Source organism: Salvelinus sp. IW2-2015, linkage group LG13 (genome assembly GCF_002910315.2).
Source record: "Salvelinus sp. IW2-2015 linkage group LG13, ASM291031v2, whole genome shotgun sequence".
NCBI classification, from domain to species: domain Eukaryota; kingdom Metazoa; phylum Chordata; class Actinopteri; order Salmoniformes; family Salmonidae; genus Salvelinus; species Salvelinus sp. IW2-2015.
In genome coordinates this window covers 22210446-22221518 of record NC_036853.1, presented here as the reverse complement: position 1 = coordinate 22221518, position 11073 = coordinate 22210446, and positions in this window count along the sequence as shown.

Here is an 11073-nt window from a genome sequence, read left to right as displayed (position 1 = left end):
TCATTTCTGCCCACAAATTTTCTATAGGATAGAGGTCAGGGCTTTGTGATGGCCACTCCAATACCTTGACATTGTTGTCCTTAAGCCATTTTGCCACAACTTTGGAAGTATGCTTTGGGTCATTGTCCATTTGGAAGACCCGTTTGTGACCAAGCTTTAACTTCCTGACTGATGTCTTGAGATGTTGCTTCAATATATCCACATCATTTTCCTTTCCTCATCATGCCATCTATTTGTGAAGGACACCAGTCCCTCCTGCAGCAAAGCACCCCACAACATGATGCTGCCACCCCCGTGCTTCATGTTGGGATGGTGTTCTTCGGCTTCAAGCATCCCCTTTTTCCTCCAAACATAACGATGGTCATTATGGCCAAACTGTTCTATTTTGTTTCATCAGACCAGAGGACATTTCTCCAAAAAGTACAATCTTTGTCTCCATGTGCAGTTGCAAACCGTAGTCTGGCTTTTTATGGCGGTTTTGGAGCAGTGGCTTCTTCCTTGCTGAGTGGCCTTTCAGGTTATGTCGATATAGGACTCGTTTTGCTGTGTATATATAGATACTTTTGTACCTGTTTCCTCCAGCATCTACACAAGGTCCTTTGCTGTTGTTATGGGATTGATTTGCACTTTTCGCCACAAAGTACGTTCATCTCTAGGAGACAGAACATGTCTCCTTCCTGAGCGGTATGACGGCTGCGTGTTCCCATGGTGTTTATACTTGTTGTCTATTGTTGTTACATGTGAACGTGGTACCTTCAGGCATTTGGAAATTGCTCCCAAGATGAACCAGAATTTTTTCTGAGGTCTTGGTAGATTTCTTTTGATTTTCCCATGATGTCAAACAAAAAAGCACTGAGTTTGAAGGTAGGCCTTGAAATACATCCACAGGTACACCTCCAATTGACTCAATTATGTCAATTAGCCTATCAGAAGCTTCTAAAGCTATGACATCATTTTCTGGAATTTTCCAAGCTGTTTAAAGGCATAGTCAACTTAGTGTATGTAAACTTCTGACCACTGGAATTGTGACACAGTGATTATAAGTGAAAATTCTGTCTGTAAACAATTGTTGGATTCTGTTGGAGTATGACAGTTAAACTAAGCTCATGAGGCATTTATAGTGATATTCTTCAAGAATCAAAGATATATAGAATAAATATACAAGTTAAAAAAATTAAGAAAACTGTCATTCATTTTGAGGAGTCTGCATACTACGTTTGGTTTGCTCCTAGCCGAACTCAGCTAAGCAAAGTGAATGTCTGTCCCTCGGTTACTCCCTTAAAAGACCCTAGCTTGAAAAATGAGGAAAAAAGCGTCAATGTACTGTTTCTCCATCTTGAGACGCCATAGCCAGTATGCACTTCCTCAAAATAGTCTGAATTCATCTAAGATAAGTCAAGAAATGTATACAAATTTTGACGATTTTGCAGAAGAGATCTTAGTCGCATAATTTAAATCTAGCGAAGATGTTTGATGCAGTGTTTCTCAAGTGAATAAATGTGCATGAAAATGAGTCGTCTCTTGTGAATGACAACAAACACTTCATTGAAGATCCCTACTGTTGACCAATCACCGACGAAGGTCGTAGACTTCAGCTACTGAACTTCGGCTTGCCTCAAGAAATGTTTTTGTACGCACAAACAGCCGAAAAAACCCATGCCAAAGACCAAAATGAACAAAAACGCACAAAATGTCGTCATAATATATGCACTAACTGTTTCAGATGGGAAGTATCCAGACGCCTTTAGTTGCACAATTTTACATCTAGTTAATGTGTTTGGTGCAGTATTTCTCAAGTTGGCTGTGTTTATGACTCCTTCACATAGACACCAGAATCTACAGTGCTCTATCAAACATAGGAACTGGAGTTGTAAAGTGATTACAGCTGCACAGGGAATGTAAGGAAGCACAGACAACAGTAGATACTCTCTATACACACATAGTCCTACAGATCATGTCGGGAGCAGGGTAAGGGACTGAGATTTATGGGTTTAGGCGACTGTCGAAGGACCTCGTTTAGCTGGTAATTTAGCTGTGCCCCTGGGCCCTGTCCGTCTAGCCTGCTTTACATCCGTGGCCTGGCCTGGTCTGCTTCTGGAGGAGTACAACAAGGACTTCTGTTTTCAGACACAGAGCTTCCCTATGGGCTGCCTCTGGGCCAGCTCTTCTCTGTTCTGTAGAGATGGTGTTTACAGTCCGGAGAAGAGAGGTGGAAGCAGACCCTGGACCAGCACTTTTTTGGCAGATCTTCCTTTGGGCTCCAGTTTAGGCTTTATGCATTATATTCATATGGGTTATACATCTCCATCACACAGACAGACAGGCAGAGTGGGTTATACATCTCCATCAGACAGACAGACAAGCAGAGTGGGTTATAAATCTCCATCAGACAGACAGGCAGAGTGGGAATAAATCTCCATCAGACAGAGGGACAGAGTGGGTTATAAATCTCCATCAGACAGGCAGAGTGGGTTATAAATCTCCATCACACAGACAGACAGGCAGAGTGGGTTATAAATCTCCATCAGACAGACAGGCAGAGTGGGTTAAAATCTCCATCAGACAGACAGACAGGCAGAGTGAGTTATACATCTCCATCAGACAGACAGACAGGCAGAGTGGGTTGTAAATCTCCATCAGACAGACAGGCAGAGTGGGTTATACATCTCCATCAGACAGACAGGCAGAGTGGGTTATAAATCTCCATCAGACAGACAGGCAGAGTGGGTTATAAATCTCCATTAGACAGACAGACAGGCAGAGTGGGGTATGAATCTCCATTAGACAGGCAGAGTGGGTTAAAAATCTCCATCAGACAGACAGACAGACAGACAGACAGACAGACAGACAGACAGACAGACAGAACGAGACAGGTAGACAGACAGAAAGGCAGAGTGGGGTGTAAATATCCATCAGACAGACAGGCAGAGTGGGTTAGAAATGTCCATCAGACAGGCAGAGTGGTTATACACTTCAATCACACAGACAGGCAGAGTGATTATAAATCTCCATCAGACAGACAGGCATGCAGGTGGGTTATAAATCTCCATCAGACAGGCAGAGTGGGTAAAACATTTCAGTCAGACAGACAGGCAGGCAGAGTGGGTTATAAATCTCCATCAGACAGGCAGGCAGAGTGGGTAAAACATTTCAGTCAGACAGACAGGCAGGCAGAGTGGGTTATAAATCTCCATCAGACAGACAGAGTGGGTTATAAATCTCCATCAGACAGACAGAGTGGGTTATAAATCTCCATCAGACAGGCAGAGTGGGTTAACATCTCCATCAGACAGACAGAGTGGTAATACATCTCCATCAGACAGACAGAGTGGTAATACATCTACTCAGACAGACAGAGTGGGTAATACATCTCCATCAGACAGACAGAGTGGGTAATACATCTCCATCAGAAGACAGAGTGGGTAATACATCTCCATCAGACAGACAGAGTGGTAATACATCTCCATCAGACAGACAGAGTGGGTTATACATTTCAGACAGACAGGCAGGCAGAGTGGGTTATAATCTCTGTCAGACAGGCAGAGTGGGTAATACATCTCCATCAGACAGAGTAGGTTATAAATCTCCATCAGACAGACAGAGTGGGTTATAAATGTCCATCAGACAGACAGACAGGCAGAGTGGGTTATAAATGTCCATCAGACAGACAGAGTGGGTTATAAATGCCATCAGACAGACAGGCAGGCAGAGTGGGTTATAAATGTCCATCAGACAGGCAGAGTGGGTTATAAATGTCCATCAGACAGACAGACAGGCAGAGGTGGGTTATAAATCTCCATCAGACAGACAGACAGGCAGAGTGGTTATACATCTCCATCAGACAAACAGACAGGCAGAGTGGGTTATAAATCTCCATCAGACAGACAGGCAGATGTGGTGTATAAATCTCCATCAGACATACAGACAGAGTGGGTTATATAATCTCCATCAGACAGACAGACAGGCAGAGTGGGTTATAAATCTCCATCAGACAGACAGACAGGCAGAGTGAGTTATACATCTCCATCAGACAGACAGACAGCAGAGTGGGTTGTAAATCTCCATCAGACAGACAGGCAGAGTGGGTTATAAATCTCCATTCAGACAGACAGACAGAGTGGGTTATAAATCTCCATCAGACAGACAGACAGGCAGAGTGAGTTATACATCTCCATCAGACAGACAGACAGGCAGAGTGGGTTGTAAATCTCCATCAGACAGACAGGCAGAGTGGGTTGTAAATCTCCATCAGACAGACAGGCAGAGTGGGTTATAAATCTCCATCAGACAGACAGACAGGCAGAGTGAGTTATACATCTCCATCAACAGACAGACAGGCAGAGTGGGTTATAAATCTCCATCAGACAGACAGGCAGAGTGGGTTATAAATCTCATCAGACAGACAGACAGGCGAGTGAGTATACATCTCCATCAGACGAACAGACAGGCAGAGTGGGTTGTAAATCTCCATCAGACAGACAGGCAGAGTGGGTTAAAAATTCCATCAGACAGACAGACAGACAGGAAGACAGACAGAAAGGCAGAGTGGGGTGTAAATATCCATCAGACAGACAGGCAGAGTGAGTTAGAAATGTCCATCAGACAGACAAGGCAGGCAGAGTGGTTATACATCTCTATCAGAAAGACAGGCAGGCAGAGTGAGTTATTAAATCTCCATCAGACAGACAGGCAGGCAGAGTGGGTTATAAATCTCCATCAGACAGACAGGCAGAGTGGGTTAAAACATTTCAGTCAACAGACAGGCAGGCAGATGGGTTATAAATCTCCATCAGACAGACAGGCAGAGTGGGCAAAACATTTCAGTCAGACAGACAGGCAGGCAGAGTGGGTTATAAATCTCCATCAGACAGACAAGGGCAGAGTGGGTTATAAATCTCCATCAGACAGACAGGTAGTGGGTTATAAATCTCCATCAGACAGACAGGCAGAGTGAGGTAAAACATTTCAGTCAGACAGACAGCAGCAGAGTGGGTTTATAAAATCTCCAATCAGACAGACAGGCAGAGTGGGCAAAAACTTTCAGTCAGACAGACAGGCAGGCAGAGTGGGTTATAAATCTCATCAGACAGACAGGGCAGAGGTGGGTTATAAATCTCCATCAGACAGACAGAGTGGGTTATGCATTTCAATCAGACAGACAGACAGAATGGTTTATGCATTTCAATCAGACAGACAGGCAGAGTGGGTAATACGTCTCCATCAGACAGACAGAGTGGGTTATGCATTTCAATCAGACAGACAGACAGAGTGGGTTATGCATTTCAATCAGACAGACAGACAGAGTGGGTTATGCATTTCAATCAGACAAACAGGCAGAGTGGGTTATAAATCTCCATCAGTCAGACAGGCAGATTGGGTTATAAATCTCCATCAGACAGACAGGCAGGCAGAGTGGGTTATAAATGTCCATCAGACAGGCAGAGTGGGTTATAAATGTCCATCAGCAGACAGGCAGAGTGGGTTATAAATCTCCATCAGACAGACACACAGGCAGAGTTGATTATAAATCTCCATCAGACAGGCAGAGTGGGTTATAAATGTCCATCAGACTGGCAGAGTGGGTTATAAATGTCCATCAGACAGACAGGCAGGCAGAGGAGAAATCGTACATTCTGTTATAAGAGGCATCAGGGAATAACTTTATTTTGGGTAACTTTGCTGCATGTCTTTTTTGTCTGATTCAACCAGAGTTGCATCACCCAACCTCTGGTCATCTCTCTGTGTGTAACTCTATGTAGTACTGTGCCATTACTCTGTCACAGCAGCCCCCCTCCCATCCCCATCACTGTCCTACTCACAGGAAACAGGTGACCTAGCTAAACAGCACACTGCTGCTACGAGCCAAAATATCCCCATCACCAGGGCTTTTCTATATCCTATTTGGACAAGTTCTCATTTCTATTTATTTACGTAATTATTTAGTCGCACCATTTACATGCTCACTGTTGTTACAAGCAGATGCCACAGTTTATAGCCATGAACGGCTAAGGCAGGTTTTGTCTGTCCAGTGTCTAATCACAGACTAAAGGTTAATGTGTTAACACACAGACAGAGGCTCACCCTTGGGTCCTGTCAGTACCTTCTGTTACTTAATGAATGGAGCAGATTTACGATGGATTTCACGCCTCTTGGACAGAGGACTGATCTCACATGAACTTGCACCAACACATATGCCAAAACATTTCTAGTTAAGTATGTATTTAACTCATGTTAGAGAAAATATGAACTTGTCTTGAGGGCTCTACATCAACGTTTCCCAGACATGAAAGCGGGACGTTTAAGGACACAGAGCAGTAGATCGTGCTATGAGGTGACTGACACGTTTTAAACAAGAGTGGGTTGAAAAATGAAATGTGAGAAGTTTGTTTATCGCATCGGTCTGTTGAGCTCACTGAATCGAGACCAGACACAAACAATGGTACTCATGAACGTGGTGCAGCATGCTGCGGGGCTCTGCAGGTTTTCCGTTTAGTTTTGGTTTAGTTTTATTGAGTTCAGCGCGGTCAATAGTCATGTTAGTTTTCCGATATCTGCAGCCCAACTACGAAATCAATAATATTGTTTGCTACATTGTGTGATCATTTTTCCCCTCTGTCCCTCCCCTGTCCTGTGTTTGCTGAGCTGTAGAACCAGAGCTCAGTGAATAGGGTTGATGAATCTCCTTTGGGTAGGAAGGCCGGGTGGCTCCACTTCACAGGTCAGGCCACGGTGCTCGTCTCCTCTTAAAGTGATGAGGTACTTCTCATTTCTCTTCTTTATCCTGGGCGAGGTCTCTGAGTCCGCAACTTGCACCAAACATTGTGTGGAGAAGAGAAAAGAGAATAATTGCCTGTGAAGTGAAGCTTTAGTCTCAGTCAGCCTTCACCCAGAGGAGAGGAGAGGCGTCATGTGGAGCAAATTCTTTCTAATTCACTGATAGATAGTTTCATCTGTGCCTCTGGCCTAGTTTAATGGAATTCATTTAGGAATTATATATTTTTTTGGGGGGGGTCATATTTATACAAATACTGACACATCCAATAAACACACATACACACAAGGTGTAAACACTCAGTCAAACGGATACTGTGTAGGCCACACACACACACACACACACACACACACACACATCCTCCCCCTAGTCTGTGTGTAGTGTTGGCGAGGCTGATTCAGAGAGAGATGAGTCTCTCTGTGTAGATTCCCAAGGTCATTCTCTGACGCTTCCTGTGTGCGTTTGTATGCGTGTGCGCATGCGTGTGTGTGTCAGTAGAAGCACACCACTCGTAGGAGGTCAATGAAAATCTCTACGTCTGAGTTTCAAATGCTCACCTACAACGGTGCTTCTGCGTAAATTGATATACATGACATTTTGATCTGCTTTAGAGGAATTGTAAAGTAGAAATAAAGTATTTTTCCTCACAAAAAAAGTATATGGGTGTTGCTCACAGTCAGCTTTTACGAATAAGCCCAAATGACATGTACAGTGGGGCAAAAAAGTATTTAGTCAGCCACCAATTGTGCAAGTTCTCCCACTTAAAAAGATGAGAGAGGCCTGTAATTGTCATCATAGGTACACTTCAACTATGACAGACAAAATGAGGGCAAAAATCCCTAAAAATGTAGGATTTTTAATGAATTTATTTGCAAATTATGGTGGAAAATAAGTATTTGGTCAATAACAAAAGTTTGTCTCAATACTTTGTTATATACCCTTTGTTGCAAGGACAGAGGTCAAACGTTTTCTGTAAGTCTTCACAAGGTTTTCACACACTGTTGCTGGTATTTTGGCCCATTCCTCCATGCAGATCTCCTCTAGAGCAGTGATGTTTTGGGGCTGTTGCTGGGCACACGGACTTCAACTCCCTCCAAAGATTTCTATGGGTTGAGATCTGGAGACTGGCTAGGCCACTCCAGGACCTTGAAATGCTTCTTACGAAGCCACTCCTTCGTTGCCCGGCGGTGTGTTGGGATCATTGTCATGCTGAAAGACCCAGCCACGTTTCATCTTCAATGCCTTGCTGATGGAAGGAGGTTTTCACTCAAAATCTCACGATACACCCCATTCATTCTTTCCTTTACACGGATCAGTCGCCTGGTCCCTTTGCAGAAAAACAGCCCAAAGCATGATGTTTCCACCCCCAGCTTCCCAGTAGGTATGGTGTTCTTTGGATGCAACTCAGCATCTTTTGTCCTCCAAACACGACGAGTTGAGTTTTACCAACAAGTTCTATTTTGGTTTCAACTGACCATATGACATTCTCCCTATATCTTTCGGATCATAAATGCTCTCTAGCAAGCTTCAGACGGGCCTGGACATGTACTGGCTTAAGCAGGGGGACACGTCTTGCACTGCAGGATTTGAGTCCCTGCGCGTAGTGTGTACTGATGGTAGGCTTGTTACTTTGGTCCCAGCTCTTTGCAGGTCATTCACTAGGTCCCCCGTGTGGTTCTGGGATTTTTGCTCACCGTTCTTGTGATCATTTTGACCCCACGGGGTGAGATCTTGCGTGGAGCCCCAGATCAAGGGAGATTATCAGTGGTCTTGTATGTCTTCCATTTCCTAATAATTGCTCCCACAGTTGATTTCTTCAAACCAAGCTGCTTACCTATTGCAGATCAGTCTTCCCAGCCTGGTGCAGGTCTACAATTTGTTTCTGGTGTCCTTTGACAGCTCTTTGGTCTTGGCCATAGTGAGTTGGAGTGTGACTGTTTGAGGTTGTGGACAGGTGTCTTTTATACTGATAACAAGTTCAAACAGGTGCCATTAATACAGGTAACGAGTGGAGGACAGAGAGCCTCTTAAAGAAGAAGTTACAGTCTGTGAGAGCCAGAAATCTTGCTTGTTTGTAGGTGACCAAATACTTATTTTCCACCATAATTTGCAAATAAATTCATTAAAAATCCTACAAGTGATTTTCTGGATTTTTTTTTCTTCTCATTTTGTCTGTCATAGTTGTAGTGTACCTATGATGAAATTACAGGCCTCTCTCATCTTTTAAGTGGGAGAACTTTTTTGCCCCACTGTATATGTAGTTGTTTCCAAGAATGTGTGCGGTTGTGTGTCTTGATGTGTGTGCGGTTGTGGTCTTGATGTGTGTGCGGTTGTGTGTCTTGATGTGTGTGGCGTGTTTCTTGTGTGTGTGTTGTGTGTCTTGATGTGTGTGTGTTGTGTGTTCTTTGATGTGTGTGCGTTGTGTGTCTTGATGTGTGTGCGGTTGTGTGTCTTGAGTGTGTTGTGCTGTTGTGTGTCTTGATGTGTGTGCGGTGTGTGGTCTTGATTGTGTGTGCAGGTGTTGTGTTGATGTGTGGGTTGTGTGCTTGATGTGTGTGGTTGGTTGTCTTGATGTGTGTGGGTTGTGTGTCTTGATGTGTGTGGTTGTGTGTCTGATGTGATGTGTGTTGTGTGTCTTGAGTGTGTGTGTTGTGTGTCTTGATGTGTTGTGCGGTTGTGTGCTTGGTGTGTGGTTGTGGTCTTGATTGTGTTGTGTTTGTGTCTTGATGTGTGTGGTTGTGTGTCTTGATGTGTGTGTGGTTGTGTGTCTTGATGTGTGTGTGGTTTTGTGTCTTGATGTGTGTGCGGTTGCGTGTCTTGATGTGTGTGCGGTTGTGTGTCTTGATGTGTGTGTGGTTGTGTGTCTTGATGTGTGTTTAGTTGTGTGTTTGGTTATTTGGCTGTTCCACTTCCACTTTGCTGAGTGGACAGCGGGTAACACCGCAGGTTCATGCCTCTGCTTCTCTTTAGCCTCTTAAGCCCACCACAGGCGGTACCTGGAGGCCAGTAAGTGGGCCCTCTTTCTCCTGACCTGGCCGGGCCCAGCTCTCACTAATACATTCTCAGCAGCACCAATTTCATCTGAGGCGGAGACGAGGTGCGGCCAGGCCATTAATACACCGCAGAGCGAGAGTAGGAAAATAGCATGTTGCGAGGCGCCTTCAGGTAGTAAAGGGTGGACTGGATTCAATGTTCTGGGTGGATACACCATGTAGAATTGGCAGCTGGTACCAGCGGAGAGGAGATGAGACGTGCGTCAGATATGCCCCTCAGAGTTGAACCACTCAGCACATGACATTTAAGTTCCCCTCGTCCTTACCAAAACACGCCTGGCATCTGAGAGGGACGCGCTGTGCCTGCAAAATGGATTCACATGTTGCTGCATTTTACCCCTGGGGAGAGAGAGCAGGCCCAGACATTTGATTATCCTAACTTTAGTGTGTAAGACAAGAAATCATGGATTTTGGGTGTCGACTCGAGTCACTGAGGACAAAAGGAAGCAGACAGACAGACCTATTAACAAGATGAACAAGGTAATAGAGTATTTGAGAACCCTGAAATCATATTCCCTCTGCCACACAGAACTATCTATGAAATGGAAGGCTCACCCTTTCCCCAAACCTCTATATTCCTCTAGATTACATTAGAGCCATTTAAGAATAATGTTAATGGGGGACGTCCTCTCCACCTGGCACAGTAACAGAGTTAAGGCAGTTCAAGGCGGAAGAAATTGGGTCAGAGCTGCCATGTGCACTGTAAACTGACGCATCCTGATCTGTTGGACTCATGACAATAGAGGAGAGGAAACACCGTAGATGTCCAAGCTTTATGCAGCTGATCAGTATCTCTCCCTCAGTACTACTCCATGGAAACTCTGCTTCAGGTGCTTTTGGCACTGTGTCACTCTCTCACAATACCTCCTGAAAGGTGAGTCACCCACTGCTCACTGCAGGGCTCTCTTAAGAGTGGATCCCCAGGCACACACAGAGTATGAGTATGCCTGTCTCAGATGGAATATGACTGAAGAATATTTTCACTGTCATTGTCCTTGGTGGCTGTGGTATTCTGGGGGGAACTTGGGAAGTGCTCTATTTAGTCTGGCACCCAGTGATGGAAGGCTTCTAGAGTGATAGAGAGAACACGGAGGTAAGTGACAAACAGTGATGGAAGGCTTCTAGAGTGATAGAGAGAAGACGGAGGTAAGGGACAAACACTACTCTCTCCTTCTGATATCCCCACCAACACACTCGGCTGTTTTTGCACGACAGAGAAAGAATAGAAGAGCTTTATACATTTCAGTT